The sequence below is a fragment of the Tamandua tetradactyla genome, chromosome 5 (genome assembly GCF_023851605.1).
Source record: "Tamandua tetradactyla isolate mTamTet1 chromosome 5, mTamTet1.pri, whole genome shotgun sequence".
NCBI classification, from domain to species: domain Eukaryota; kingdom Metazoa; phylum Chordata; class Mammalia; order Pilosa; family Myrmecophagidae; genus Tamandua; species Tamandua tetradactyla.
This window is the reverse complement of record NC_135331.1, coordinates 107978519-107994376: the sequence shown is the minus strand read 5'-3', so window position 1 is coordinate 107994376 and position 15858 is coordinate 107978519. Positions and strand designations below refer to the sequence as shown.

Genomic DNA, 15858 nt, shown 5'->3' with positions numbered 1-15858 from the left:
TTTCTTGAAGATAAGCCACTTAGGGGATTATCTTCTTCACTTGACTTGTTTATTTTGTCTCTCAGAACTATCTTAACTCTGCCCTCAACTGTTTCTTCACTAGCAACTGAAAATCCCTGAGGCTTTCTCTAATGAGCTTCTTAGAATACTTCTTAAGAAGAGAGTGAAAAAAATAAAATTAAAGTAAAGTAAAACAAAATAAAATCCCTTTTCAGAGCCAGTCCCCAGCCCCAAGGTTCACAAGTCAAGAGCTGGAGTTGGTACCCAGCTCTGTGCCCCTTTTCTTGGGGCACAGCCCTTTTTCAGTATTTTGAGCTCAGCCAACTCCAAAACCTTCCATGGGATTTTTTTTTTTTTTTCCTTTTTTAACCCATTCTCCTCTTTGCTGGGATAAACCTCAGCATTACTTTCCTGCTTTATCTGGGTTCTGTGCTCAGAGCTTGTATTCAGCAGCACAAATTTGTTAATTAAAACTACAATTGGAGCTTGGTTGAGCTACTTTCTCTTGCTCCTAGTACAGACCATTTCTTTTTCCTACAGGGAAGTATCTCCAACAGTCTTTTGTGCAAGTGGGAGAGGAATGCAGCCTCTGAAGTTTGAGAGCTTTACCTACAGTTCGATACTGTCATCTCGGCCATTCACTCATTCCAGGCTGGTGTAAAATGTGTATCTGGTCATAAATGTCCCTCAAACAGTTGTTCCAGACAGTTCTTGGTGGTTTATTAGCTGTTCTAGAGGACTAACTAAATTCCACACCCCCTATGCTGCTATATTGCCCTGTCTCTCACTTTTAATTTTATTTTGAGGATACAGGTAATTTCTTCTTGTTAAGCCTTAGTCCATTAATAAAGATAAAATTCTAAAAGCTATGTATTATTTATATAATCAGGAAGAAATGATAGAGAACTGTATTTGACTTTGGACTAAGACATGACTTACTATTTAGATTTTCTGTTCATATAATCAGGTATATACATACTAAGAAGGAATTATGGAACTAACCATAGGAACTGAGGAAATTCAGACAATACATTAGCATGCAAAATACCCATTCCTAGAAATTAAGAAGTATCTAAACTAAACTATTATGTTAAAGGATAATTCAATAAAATAGCTTAATTCATTATAGAAATACTATTCATTCACAAGAGCATAATAAATTAATATCACCTCTAAAATTGCCTATATCTATATCTCTCCCATTCTTGGCACAGATAAAGAGAACCAGAGCTGCTTGTCCATTTCCTAAGACCACTCTGACAGTCTCTATTAGAACTAGGCTTTGGACACTTGATTATTTGGTTTAAATTACGCTGATTTTTTTCACCTAGAAAGGGAAAAGAGTTGGATAAACATACCAATATTAGCATTTCAATGAAGCAACATAAATATATGGAAAAATCTTAAGTACTCAGAAAATGCCAACCTTTGAAAAGCATAAAAATTTGAATGTTAATAATTTCCATTTATTGACTCTTATATGCCAATATAAGTTTAACATACACTATTACTTTCAGATTTCAAAGCAAACCTACGGTATAATCATTTATATATTACAGAAGAGAAAACAATCCTAAAGAGGATTTCCACGATCCCAGTTTCCAAAGAACATGCTCTTAGCCAGTAATCTATAGACAGTTGGTTATTTGGAAGAAAAAGAGAAATCTGGGCCCTAAGAGCTTAGCTGTAAGTCACAGTCTAATTACTTTCACAATATTCAGGGTTGGGTGGTCAGATACAAATACTAGGACAAAGAAGCAGTATCCAGATGCTAGTGTGCCTAAGAGGGGAGGATTAGGTAGGGAGGACAAACATGCAATAATTGTGTCATGACCAAATCTGGCCTGAGTATACTCATCAAAGTCCAGGAATAGAAGATTCATTTACAGGTACAAAATATTTTTAAAAAGGAACATCGGTTAATGAGGAAGTAGGGGTAATAGAAATGGTCACTTAACAAGTTCCATCATAAGAATAATTGGAAAGTGGGATCCAGGAAGACGCAGAGGGCAGCCAGGGGCAGCTATGGACCACCACGGCTTGGACAAGTTCCGCCAGCGCTGGCAAGAGGAGCTGGTGCAGGTTTAGGCTATGAGGAAGCAGGGGCAGCCTCCTGCGGCCGAATGCACCCCCAGGTGGCCCCCAGGTGCGTCAAGCAGGCCTCAGGGTACCTAGTTCTGGTCCAGGGCCTCTTGGAAGCAGTTTTATGTGATGTGCATTCTCATGATAGGGTTGTCACTGTTGGATACACATCAGGGGATATGAGGGTGTGGGACACGCACACTTGGGACTATTTAGCCCCATTCCTGGAATCTGAGCCTGGAATGCAGCTTTATGTTTCCTTTGTGAGGATAAACAGCTCGCTGGCGGTAGCGGCGTATGAGGATGGATTTCTTAATATTTGGGATCTAAGGACTGGAAAGTGTCCTATTCATCAGTTTGAACATGACGCAAGAATACAGGCACTAGCCCTCAGGCAGGAAGATGCAACTATTGCCACAGCCTCTGCCTTTGATGTCATAATGTTATGTCCCAATGAAGAGGGATATTGGCAAATAGCTGCAGAATTTGAAGCTTAGAAATTGGTTGACTATCTTGAAATAGTTCCAGATACTGGAAAGTACCCTGTGGCAGTAGCCACTGCTGGACATCTGGTGTACCGGTTAAAAGCTGAAGACTCTGCCCAAATCCTCCATTACCTCTATGGCCAGTCCACCACACGTCTTGATGTCTCAGCCAACCAGGTGGATTTTGGCGTGAAGAGTTTGGGACGGGAGTGTGACGGAAACAAGCACAATTTCCTGTACAGTCTGGAAGCAGGAAGCTGCCTCTCGAAGCTGGGTAATGCGCTTGGTGACTTCACATGTGTCAACCTCAGAGACAGTCCTCCCAATCTCCTGGTGGGTGGTAACGTGAACAGGAGGACAGGATCCATGATCGCCACACTGATAAAATCGCCCTGTCACTCTCTGCCCACCAACCTGAAGTTTCTGCAATCCAGACGGATGACTGGAAAATTGTCAGCAGAGGCAAAGAAGACCTAGTCTCAGGGTGAGATTATCAAATAAACCAAAAGCTGTGGGAGATAAATTCCTGACACCCAGTCCATCACATCTCATTTAACAGCCCCAGCCTCATCGCCACAAATGTACCCTATGGGAGGGTGGTGCAGATTGCCAACCTGGACAAGTCATAGCTCACAGGAGACTCTTGGGTCTGATCCATGCCTACGAGTTTGCAGTGGACCAGCTGGCCTTCCAGAGCCCCCATCTGCCATTCATCCTGTGATATCATGGCTGGTTACAACTATGACCTGACCCTTGCTTTCCCCTATAACAATGCTTAATGAATAGCCTCCTTTGGGAACAGGGAGAAAAATAAGAGGACCCAATTTTACAAACTTGAAAACTACAGAGGAGCTATGACTGGGTTTTCATTGTTTGGGGAAGAAAGCAACACCAGGGTACACTTGTATAACACACACAAATATTCCTGAATTGACTTCCTTTTCTCCTATACCAGCTCATTTTTTTCTTGCTCCTGTGAATGGTTTAAGTTTATATTTGCTTCATCTTATTCTGTTTTCTCTCTTTGGGCACCCTCTCTTCCACTCTCTGATGATTCCCATTTCTATCTCCTTTCCTCTTATACCACCTGACATCGTCTCCAGCCCAGCCTGTCCCAGTGAGTGATACCATCCTGACCTGCACAGGATGGATAGTGGAGTTCACAAGTCACTTTCACGCTAAGCCCAAGCTAGACCCCTTGTGGCTCTCCTGCCTCATTCTGTACACTACAACCAGAGGGCCTTGTCACACCTCTTCAGAGGTGGTCCAGAGTCACCAACACTTCACAAGGCTCATCTGTATCCAGTTGTCCCCAAGACTCTCTGCTCCAGCCCTGCTGGCCATCTTTTTAGTCTCCAAAGTTTTGGGGGGCCTCTGGATATGTTTATCTCTGGGCCTGCAAGGCCCCAGCAGTACTTTTTCATTTCTTTTACCTCAATTTATAGTTATATATTTATACTGTTGCTTAGATTGTGTCCACATTTCTAAATATTTATTGAAAAACAACCATCCTCTCTATGGAGTGGATGGTGAGTCTATAGTAGAGGATAAGTTATAGGAGGAACCATTAGCTTAAGCTACTATGATAAAAGGGCAGCATAAGAGAACTGTTCAGTATGATGACTTTCATCTCCAAAATACTAAGCAGTAGCAACTTCTATATACTGTACCTTCAAAATAACGAAGCAAGAAAATGAACTACAAAGAGAAAAAATTCATACTCATAGTGGGTGATAGTAAACAGATTGCATCTATAAAAAACCATAGATATAGAGGATTTGCCTAATTAACAAGTTTGAGCCAATAGATGTATATAGAATTTTGTTCCTTCTCATAGAACATGCACATACACACATAACTAACTGTATATGAAGGCCACAAAGAAAAGCTCAGATTCCATGAAGATTGATATCACCAAATTCACTGACCCCAACCCCCAATGCAATAAAATTAGAAATCAACAACAAAGCAAAAAATAAAAAAACATATATCTGGAAATTCAAAACACTTCTGAATTAATTTGGGCTTAAATAGGGAAGTAAAAACAGAAAATACAAAACTTTCTAGACCTGAATGATAGTGAGAGCTCTGAATATCAAAACCCAAAGAACATGGTCAGGAGATGGAATGAAGTTAAGACTTTAATAGGAAATACAATCTGAAACCAAGTTGTCACCTCAGAAAGCTTTAAAAAATAAATAAGCAATCCCAAAGAAAGCAGAAGGAAGAAGGATAAAACTGCACTGTGAAAAAAATAAAAGTAAATTTTTAAAAAACACTAATAAAATGGAAGATCAACAAAAGTAAGTTTTTAAAGCTAAAGGTTTGTTTCTGTTTTTAAGACAAATATACAGTCCTAGACAAAGAAAAAAGAAGACACAAGGGATCATCAGGGTAAAAATAGAGCCATCTGTGGATACAGAATAAGTACTTCCAACCTTGGAATCATTTGCCCACACTGATTGAGAAGAAAAACTAAACATATCTATCATACAAAAGTACGTAAAATTGGGAAGACCAAAGCCAGAACTTTTGAGTTGTGAGGGCTTTGGAAGGTTTTTGAGATTGCTTAAGATCTTCAGACATTTAAAAACTGCCCTCCAGAGGCTTAATGCAACTATACTACTAAGTAAAATATATTTTTCTTTTCAAGAAAAAATAAAAGAATAATTGGATTTGATTAAAATATATACTCAGGAACAAACCATTTCTCTCTTTTAACAAAGTTTATATAACAAAATAAGAGTGAGCTAGAAGATAGCCATTGCTAAAATTGGGAAGAATAGGCTGTGAAAAACTAACAATGACTTGCTGCATATAAACACAGAAAATACAAAGTAATCATGAGAGTTTAGGAAACATAGGTGGCTAGAACTAGACATTGGAAGAATTAAGGTCTATCAGGTCAGTTCAATATGTCTATGGTGTATTTTATGACCCAAAATGACTACATATTTTTGTATTTATTTAGGTTGGTAATAGGGGTGCTAGTATTTGAAGAATAAAATATCTAATAGCTCATGGTCCATATAATAATAATTTATTCATAGCCATATGTATAAAGTTGAAGGAAATAAAACAAGACAAAAGATTGTATTTTCCCTTTAACACCATTCTCTATCCATTTCTCATGGTAATTCCTCACAGAACTGTCTAATGCTTGGTAATTCAACCCATCTATCCTGAACATCAAGAGCAATCTTCAAACTTACAAACATTAGCTTAGCTTAAGTGATTCATATAACAAAGCAACTGCTTAGGAAATCATTGACATGGATTTTTCTGTTGTCACCACTTGTTTGGTTATATAAAGTACTACCTTTACTGTAGTTTTTTTTTCAGTTACACTAATAGAGACCTTGTTCTTTGGAGGAAAATTGTTTGATCAAATACATCAGCCTGTCACATATCCATGTGCCTTGAGTTAGGAGGAATTTAAGTAATCCTTGATTATGGGGCAAGTGAACTTTCTAAAAAGAGGCATAGTCTTCTATGGCTAGAAAATACAACAACAGAAAAAATAATTTCATGCTAAACATCACCTTGGGGGTATGTACAATAAGAATATAGTGATCTTAAATAAAAACACTACTGCTAACCTCTTCTACCCCCAATGCCTGCAGTGTTATCTTCTATAAACCCTACTTGAAACATGAGTGTTGATCCTGCTACCAAAATAATGTGAGATACCATAAATTTTCTAATTATGAATGACAGAATTTTCATTTTATTCCACTGCCCTTTCTTCACCTTATCCCAAGAAGAATGGTTTGACTGGTCACAGGATTGATGACAGTGTGTATCATTTCTGCTTATTGTATGAAAAACTCTGCTCTTCCCCTAGATAACTTGTTTTTGGCAAGTCCAAGTAGGCTGCTCCTTCTTTTATTCTATGCCTGACAAAATGATTGACGTCAACTGTCAAAAGCTAGTCTAGTAGACAAGGAGGTTCCTTTTCTCTTATGGGGGCATAAACTTTGTTTCCTTAACCCATTTGTTCACAGAAAGCTCTCAGAAGAGATGAGCAAACTGAAATTCAGTTTTACATCTATTGCACAAAAGAATAATATTGTTATTTGCTGTGTGATCAGCAGTTTAATGCTGATATATCAATGGAGGTACATGTATGGAAGATGTGATGGTAGAGATTTCTTTAATGCCATTTCTGACACAAAGGTTTAATTTGGAGGGATAAGAATTTAATATGGAGCAACATGTAGCTAGTAACTCTGTTTTTCACAATTTAATATTCAGAGTCTCTATCTCTACCTCTAGGTATAGCACCAGATTCGTTTTTCCTGCTGTTTCACTCCAACCATAATGAGCTATGATATAATAAGCAATAACATTTTTAAGTCTACTGAAACTTGGAAATTAGCTGCTTATCAACAATTTTGTGAGGTTCTTTTAATTCATATATTGAATAAGTTTGGGGCTTGCCTAATCCTGGAATATACTTTTAAAATAAAAGATTCTGACAGCTGCTATCCTTATTTTTTTTAACCTTACAATGTTTTTTTAAAAAGATTTATTTAGCCCTCTGTGATTTTTGATACCAGACAAATGCAGTGGATTCTCAGCCTGATGCACTCAAATGACCTACATCTGAGACATCAGAGTTTCAGAGAGAGAGAGCTTATTGCTAAGTGTAGAGCAGGAGATCAGATGCTCTATTAGTCCAAAAACCTGTCTCCCTGAACTTCAGTAATTCTGATAGTTTTATGGTATTAAAAAATTGGCAGGTTTTAGGATAATAAACACAATGGTTCTGATGATGTAATTAGTTACTGAACACGAGCAGATTTGTTATATGCTTAGTCACAGAACATATGTAAGAAATTAATGGCCTGAATATAATGATAGGTGTGATTTTAGTATTATAATGAGATATAGGTCACTTACAGGTTAAAATCCAGTCTACTGTGCATTTCAGGCAGGCCCATTTTGGTTAGATCCAGTTTTGATTATCAAGACAACTTTGGGACTGGGGTAAGTTAGTTCTGGGTTGACCAAAAGCCTTTTATTAATTAATAAACATTAGGTGCTGTTTTACTGATCATGAGACTCTAAAGTCAAAGAATCAGATAAAATAGGTAAAAGTGAAAGTCGGTCATGAGGTTTTTACAATCACAAGGGCACAAGATAAAGGCTGTACAGTCATTGTCAGTGTTCAAGGTGGCTGGATTACAGTTCAAAGACTTCAGGTATTTCCCTCTGTCTACTTTAACACACCAGAAAGTAGATAAGGAATATCTATATAATGATTCAGTAATCATTACTTAATTCCTAACTTCTCCATTACAGCACCTTCCTGTCATTTGATAATCCTCTGACTCTTAAGGAATACCTGGGTGGCGACTCTTTAATTTCCATATGCTGAAAAGGGATGTTGACATTATGGGGCAGAGGGATGAACTGCTTGGTGGTCTTAGAGAGACTGATACGTCTGCATTTCATGACTTACCTGGCAGAGCAGCAATCCTGAAGGCTTTAAGTCTCTGAATAACAAAGTTAATAAGCTAAACTTTTTAGAGCTCAGGGTATCCTTTAGGGTTTCTAAGAACACTGTTGGTTGGGTCTTGCCATACTGTGACAGTTTGCAGTATTTGGCTGAAACTTGCATAAGAGTAACCTCCAAATGACCTCTCCACTCAATTTGAAATATCTCAGTCACTGAATTTCTTTTCTTTTCCCCCTCTTGACCAACCAATCCCATGATGACAGAGCCAAACTCATCCCTGGGAGTCATGTCCCATGCTGCCAGGGAGATTTATACCCTGGAAGTCATGTTCCTCATAGGAGAGAAGGTAGTGAGTTTATTTGCAGTTTGGCTTAGAGAGAAAGACCACATCTAAGCTACAAAAGAGGTTCCCTGGGGGTGACTCTTTGGCATTAATTTAAAGTAGGCCTACCTTTGTCATTACAAAAATAAGTTTCATAAGCATGAGCCTCGAAGTCAAGGACATGGCTTATTAAATTGGGAGTTCCTATTGCTTAATAGAACAGGGGTCCCCAAGATGGGAAGTTAAATAGCTCAACTTTTTCTCCAGTCCCTCAATGAACTCTGCAAATACTTTTCCAGTTTTAGAAATGGATCAGAGTATAAATAGGATTTTATTCTTTATTCTAGGTCATTGCCAAATAAAGCTGAATTAGATTGTTTAAATAAACTGACCAGACAGATTAAGTAATATAATTTGCTACAGAAAATTTAGATTTTGAACACAACAAACATCTCTTCTTCTGGTCTCACATGGAAATTACATTCTTAAAATAGAGACAATATCTTTCACCCTGTAATCTGATTTTCGTTAGTCTTAACTAGATCACCTTCAAACATACCTCTAACTGAAGTCTCATTTTCTGTTTTTTAACAGTTACCATTTGGAGTAATGTTGACTTTCAGAGCTGGAGAACTCTCAAGTATCACAGATATCAAAAGTATCAGGGAACTACCAGGTTATACAAAGAATAAAACATCTCAAAATGTAGAGATAACAGGTAAAGCTTAACAGTAAATGTGACTGCTATCAGAGCTTACATTATAAGTCCTAATTTTATTATAAGCATTTTTAAATTAAGCTACTTTCAGAAATTAAAAACATTTGACAGTTGTTTTATATTGGGTTCATCAATCCAAATCATAGCATAGGTTTTGTCCTATCTCACCTTTACACATTTACCAGGGCAATGTTAATTAATAGGTAAAATATAATTTATACATTTGTCTTGTTTTTTGTCTTTTTGTGCCAAACACAAAGGAATACCATTCCTGTTAACCTTACAGAATAGCTAGGACTGTGTTCTAGTTTGCAAGCTGTCAGAATGTGATATACCAGAAATGGAACAGCTTTTAAAAGGGGGAATTTATGAAGTGCTAGTTTACAGTTCTAAGGCCATGAAAAAGTCCAAATTGAAGCAAAGCTATAGAAATGTCCAATTTGAGGGATCCAGGGAAATATACCTTGGTTCAAGAAGGCCAATGATATTCAGAGTTTCTCTCTCAGCTGGAAGGGCACACAGTGAGATCTGTTAACTTTCTCTTCAACAGCTTCCCTAGGGCTTTGTCCATTCTGTTGGCTCTGTCCATTCTGGTGGCTCTGGTTGCTCTGAGATTTTTCCAAAATAGTTTCCTCTTAAAGGGCTCCAGTAAGCAACCCACCTTGAATAGGTATAAACACATCTCCATGAAACAACTGAATCAAAAGTTACCACCCACAATTGGGTGGGTCACATCTCCATGGGGACAATCAAAAAGATTCTACCCAGCAGTATTGAATGAGGATTAAAGGATACAGCTTTTCTGAAGTATATAATAGCTTCAAACCAGTGCAGCTGTATCTAAGGCTCTACAAAAGTTTCATGTACTAAGTTTACTTACCAGAAACCTACAACCTTCAGATGGTTTCCTAAGCCAGATAAGTCCTGAAACCCAGAGGCGCCAGCCTCTCCAAGAACATCAACTATTCCATCCACCTATCTAATCTTATTGACTCCCCTTTCCAACATGAAAAAGCTAGAAAGGGCAGAGTCCAAATACCCTTAAAGGAGAAGGATCAAAGTAGAAAGAATTATAACAGAGAAATTAGGATTTAACAAATGAGTATGACTGTTGAATCATTATATTGATATTTATTTTAGTCTCCAGTGTCTTGGAGTAGCTAGAAGGAGAAATCTAAAATTGTGGAACAGTAATCCGTATCAAATTCTGAAATATGTTTTCTAATTGCTTGTTACAATGTACTTTGACATTTACTGCATTGTTTTTTATTTCACAATAAAAAATGTTTTTTCAAAAAATGTTTAAAAAAGAACAATAATAGTTCACATTATTTTATAAAGAGGAAGCTGGACACATTTTGACACAAAAGCTTCTTATAAAAACATTATAAACAGGCTTATCAAATTTTTGGCCAGCATTGAGTATAATGGACAGAATTCACTTTTATAAACCTCCTGTGACTTTCTATGTTCATTCAGGGCTTGCAGTTAGCAATGACTACAACAAAAAAATTCATCTCAAACTTTCTACTACTTTCCATTTCCATTTAGGGCTTGTACTCAGCTACAAACAAAATTTATTTTCACAAACTTTTTACAACAACAAAGAAAACTCTCTTTAATCAGAATGCATGATCATCTTAGTATGTAAAATCAGAAAAATACTATCCATCCAACCTATAGTTTTTATTTATCCAGACTACATGCACTTAGAAATAATTTGATAACAAATTTGCAAAGCTACCTGATACTACCATCCAACATCAGTGCTCATGAAGGGAGAAGAGACAGAGGTACTACAACATAATGAAAAAAGGAAGAAATTTATGCTCAGGTTTGGAACACAGCCAGGTATTTATATATTTTATTCTCAAAAGTAAAATTGTTACTTTATAATATGCTTAAAATCTCTCAGTCCAATCCATCACTACCTTCAAAGATCATAAGAGCTCAAGTTTGAAATATAATCAGCTCTTCAATAATTAAGGGATTTATCTCCAAAACAAACTCTAAATTTTCTCAATATTATTCTCAAGCATTAGATATAATAAATACCAGGAATATGCTAGTTCACAAAATTAACTAATGGGTTCTAAGAAAGTAGTTCAGAGCTTTATTTATTCAAATGCTACTTTGTTATTCAAAGATCTTACAAGTGTCATCTATTCTATGAGGACTTCTCATAGCTCATTTTTTATCTATTTCTCTTTTTTTCCTGATATTTTTCTAGGCTTTTTACTCCTTTATGATAATTGACAGGTAATTTAACTATTACTGTCTATACTCTGGTGCAAGTATTTTCCAAGTAGAACATAAACATTTTCAAGCTAAGACTATGTCTTCCCCATTCATGAAAACACTTACCAACTAAAATATACTGATTGACATTAAAGCCACTACAAATTCAAATTCTTCTGCATAGTGGGGTAACAAATGGCAAAATAATTAAAATGCCAGATTCTTTGAAATCCAGGTGTGCCAGTTTGAAAGGATTATGTACCATAGAAAAGCCATGTTTTCATACTGATCCATTTTATGGAGCCAGCCATTTCTTTTAATCCCTATTCAGTACCGTAGATTGGAAATTTTAAAAATTATCTCCACAAAGATGTGACACACCCAATTGTGGGTATTAACATTTGATTAGAGGGAGATGTGACTCCACTTATCCCAGGTGGGTCTTGATTAGTTTACTGGAATCCTTTAAAAGAGGATACCTTTTGGAGAAAGCAACAGAACCATAAGAACCATGAGAGCCTACACAGTGAGAAACCTTTGGAGATGAAGAAGGAAAGCATCCCTGGGGGAGCTTCATGAAACAAGAAGCCTGGAGAGAAAGCTAGCAGACATTGCCATGTGCCTTTCCAGTTGAAAGAGAAACCTTGAATGTATTAGTTAGGGTTCTCTAGAGAAACAGAATCAAAAGGGAACACTCACAAATATAAAATTTATAAAAGTGTCTCACGTGACTGTAGGAATGCGGAGTCCAAAATCCGCAGGGCAGGCTGTGAAGCCAATGATTCTGATGGAAGGTCTGGACGAACTCCACAGGAGAGACTCACCAGCCAAAACAGGAAGAGAGCCTGCCTCTTCTGAATCCTCCTTAAAAGGCTTCCAGTGATGAGATTAAGCATCACTCATTTCAGAAGAAACTCCACTTTGGCTGATTACAAATGGAATCAGCTGTGGATGCAGCTGATATGATCATGATTTAATTCTATGAAATGTCTTCATTGTAGCAGACAGGCCAGCACTTGCCCAATCAGACAAACAGGTACCACCACTTGGCCAAGTTGACACATGAACCTGTTCATGACATTGAACTTCACTGGCCTTCTGGAATCAAGGTGTCTTTTCCTTGATGCCTTAAATTGGACATTGCTATAGCCTTGCTTTAATTTGGATATTTTCACAGGCTTAGAACTGTGAACTTGCAACTTAATAAATTCCCCCTTTAAAAGTTGTTCTGTTCCTGGTATATGCATTCTGGCAGTTAGCAAAATAGAACACCAGGTATTCAAAGTTAAAAATAATCTCATTTATATTTCTTACTAAACTTAACTGATTCCTTAAATAGAATATATTTGAACATCAACATATCATATTTTAATTGTATTTTATATGTGTCATCATAACCAGGTACTTTGCCAGTTTAGACAATCTGTCTAGGCTATTTTGAAGAGAAATTTTGATAATGTTCTTGTTTTAGTTTACTAAGGCTGCGGGATGCAATACATCAGTGATATACTGGCATTTATAAAGGGGATTTATTTAGTTACAAATGTATTAATTTGGGAAGGTACATGGTGACATCTCCCAGCTTCTGGGTCTAAACAGTTTTCCACGGAGTGATTCCTTTCTGCATCTCCAAACATCAGGGTCTGAGCCAGCTTTGACCCTGAGCTATATTGTGCTGAGCTCCTGGAAGCTGTGCTGAGCTGTTTCTCTTTTAAACCTCCTTCCACAATAAGTGAGGTTTAAAAGAGTCCTTAGTCTAGAAGAGTCCTTAAGATGACCACAGACATAATTAGCCATTGATGAAATTCACATGCTGATGATTTAAGTCCGCAGCAACAGACCAACTGGGCATCACCACCTGGCAAAGTATACACCCAAACCTAACTACTACAGTACTTATATTAGCTTATTTTATCAATAAGCTTCTATAAATTTAGGGAGAACATACTGAATCAGAATAAAATTGCATGTGTTTGATTTAAAAAGTCATCACAAAAACAGGAATTGAACTAGACTTTTTCACTGAAATTTTTGAAACTGTATTTGCTTTTTTTTTACTTCTTCTATTGGAGGTTTAAAAAATCTCTGATTTCATAATATCCTAAAAATTATGTACAACCTCAAGAGTATATTGACTGTCGAGCTCTGGAAAATATACTGTGATTGCTTAATTTGTCCCAAGCCTAAATCTGGGAAATCTTTTCCATACCTCTCAAGGACCTTCTGTTTTACTTACTGAAATTTGCCAATTAGATCTTGTTCAATTACACCCATCCCATGGCTATTTAAATTTTAATGATGATTTGTTTACTATAGTTACCATTGCAAAGGTATTACTGGAAAAAATAATGTTAACAAACATGGCCTATTTCGCAGCATTTTCTATGGCTACCATTATTAATCTCCAAGCCCAGTAGAAAAGGTTTAAATAAGGGCAGTGAGATTTACCTGCCCCCCTCTTTTAATTACTTATAATTATTAGATCTACTTCATTTAAAGTTGTGACCCAGACCATTAGAAAAGGTCCTTGCCTTTTCCAAGAGGCAGTCTTCTGGCAGCCCTCTGCTGCCTTAGGGAAATCCCAGGGGCAGTTCTTTCTAATGCCCAGGTTTGTTAATAATTTAGAAAGTTTTGGATTCGCTGCCAAGAGGTTTTGCCTTTTCTCTGAGACTTCAGGAATAATAATTTATATATTCATATAAAAGGGCTTATTTATATTTAAGCAATTTAAATAGAACTCTTTAAGAATTTTTTGTTAATTTGCTATTACCATCTGGAGGTATGATAACTGATACATTGAACAGACAGACAGAAAGCTAGTTACAGAAATAGTTTTGAGAGAAACAAATAAAGGATTGAATATACACCACATCATCCCATTTCTGCAGTCTTTTGCAGAACAACTCTAACTGTATATAGTGTCCTTTTTTACAGAACAATTTTCAGGCAATTTCTTTCTTGATTCTAAATCATATTGAAATAAACTATGCTACAGAAACAAACTTTTTCTCATAGGATCATAACTGAAAATTTTCTAATTTTTTATAACAGCCCAAAGGTTCTCATTTTAAAGAATTTCTGTAATCAGTAATCAATTAGGAACAATTGAACAATACAAATGCAAGAAGACATTACTAAAAAATTAAAAGATACTTAACACATATATTTTAAGTACCCCACCAATTATTAACTAGACCAAGCATACCAATTAATAATTAAACAAGCATTGAACACTTATTATACTCAAGACACAAGTTAACAAACAGACATACTTAATATCATTAAATACCAATAATTTGTTGGATGACATTTTCCAGGAGTAAACTCAACAGACAAACTCAGGGCAGGGTTTGAAATTCATAAAAACAAACATGGGTCAAGGCCTCAAACCCCATACAGAATGGAAACCAGAAAACAGAAAGGTGTAGAGGTCAGAGCATAGGGATCATTCTGGAAATGGAATCTGCCATATTAACTTTGTGATCCACTTTTACCTTGATGACCCACTTACCCAGTCTTGTAAGGCTTGTAACTGGAAATGGTTTCTCTCTTTGAAGCTTTTATTTTTTTAATTAAAAAATATTTTTATGAAAGAAGTTTAGTTTTACAGAACAACTATGCATGAAATACAGAATTCCCATATACCACCCCTCAACCAACATTATGTATGTGCAAAACTGGTGTTTAATTCCCCCATGATATTTGATTTGTTAAAAAAGCTTGCATTTAGAGAAATCTTGTTTATTTTCCTCACTTTTTCAAAAGTATGGGCCTGGAAAACTGATTTATAATAATTCTGCCTGAGAAGCTGCTATCTCAGAATCACAAATAAGCCAAAACATTATGTGAATACAACTGGATTCACAACAGCATTTTTGTTTGTCTGTTTCCCATTTTATGGTGAAATCTATCTACAGTCCCAGTGTCTTCTGAAGAGCATTTGGGCCATATCAATTTATTTAGCTTATTAGTTATCTATAATTAAATGATATTCCTGTTTAGCAGCACTGATCTCCTCTATTGCTGCTTTTTTGTCAAATAAATCAGCAAAGCTTACGTATAAATGTGAAAGTAAACAAAAGAACTTAGTGAATTGTCCACCACATTATATAATCTACATGTTAACATGAGCACCCAGAAATGTCTGTCTGTGCTCCTTATGTGCTACTTGTGATTTATTTATTTACACTTCTTCATTTATAAAAAGTCAGTGTTTAAAATCATTGCATTTTAATGGTAGAGATGACCTGAAATCATTATCTCACCTCTTCATTTTTGAGATATGGAAACTAGTCTGGAATGATTAAAGCCTTCCATAGATGAAGGGAAATAAGCAATAGTAATTTAAGACATAGATCAATGTTTTGTTGAATTTAATAGAACCAAAATATAAAACAGTTAATATTATTTCCTCACCATTGTGTCTAAAGGACATTGTAGTCTTGCATTACAAAAATAAAGACCAAAATATTCTGCAGAGAGTAATGCTCAGCAGATTGTGCAAGTAAATTTGAATCAACAATGCTCTTAGTATTTACATCTCTGTAAGTAA

The 15858-nt window shown here is 36.3% G+C and overlaps 1 pseudogene; it reads left to right on the top strand.

The window, feature by feature from the left end:
• Nucleotides 1-2123: 2123 nt before the first annotated feature.
• LOC143683275 (F-box/WD repeat-containing protein 8 pseudogene) lies at nt 2124-3346 on the top strand (annotated as a pseudogene).
• The last annotated feature ends 12512 nt before the right edge of the window (nt 3347-15858 follow it).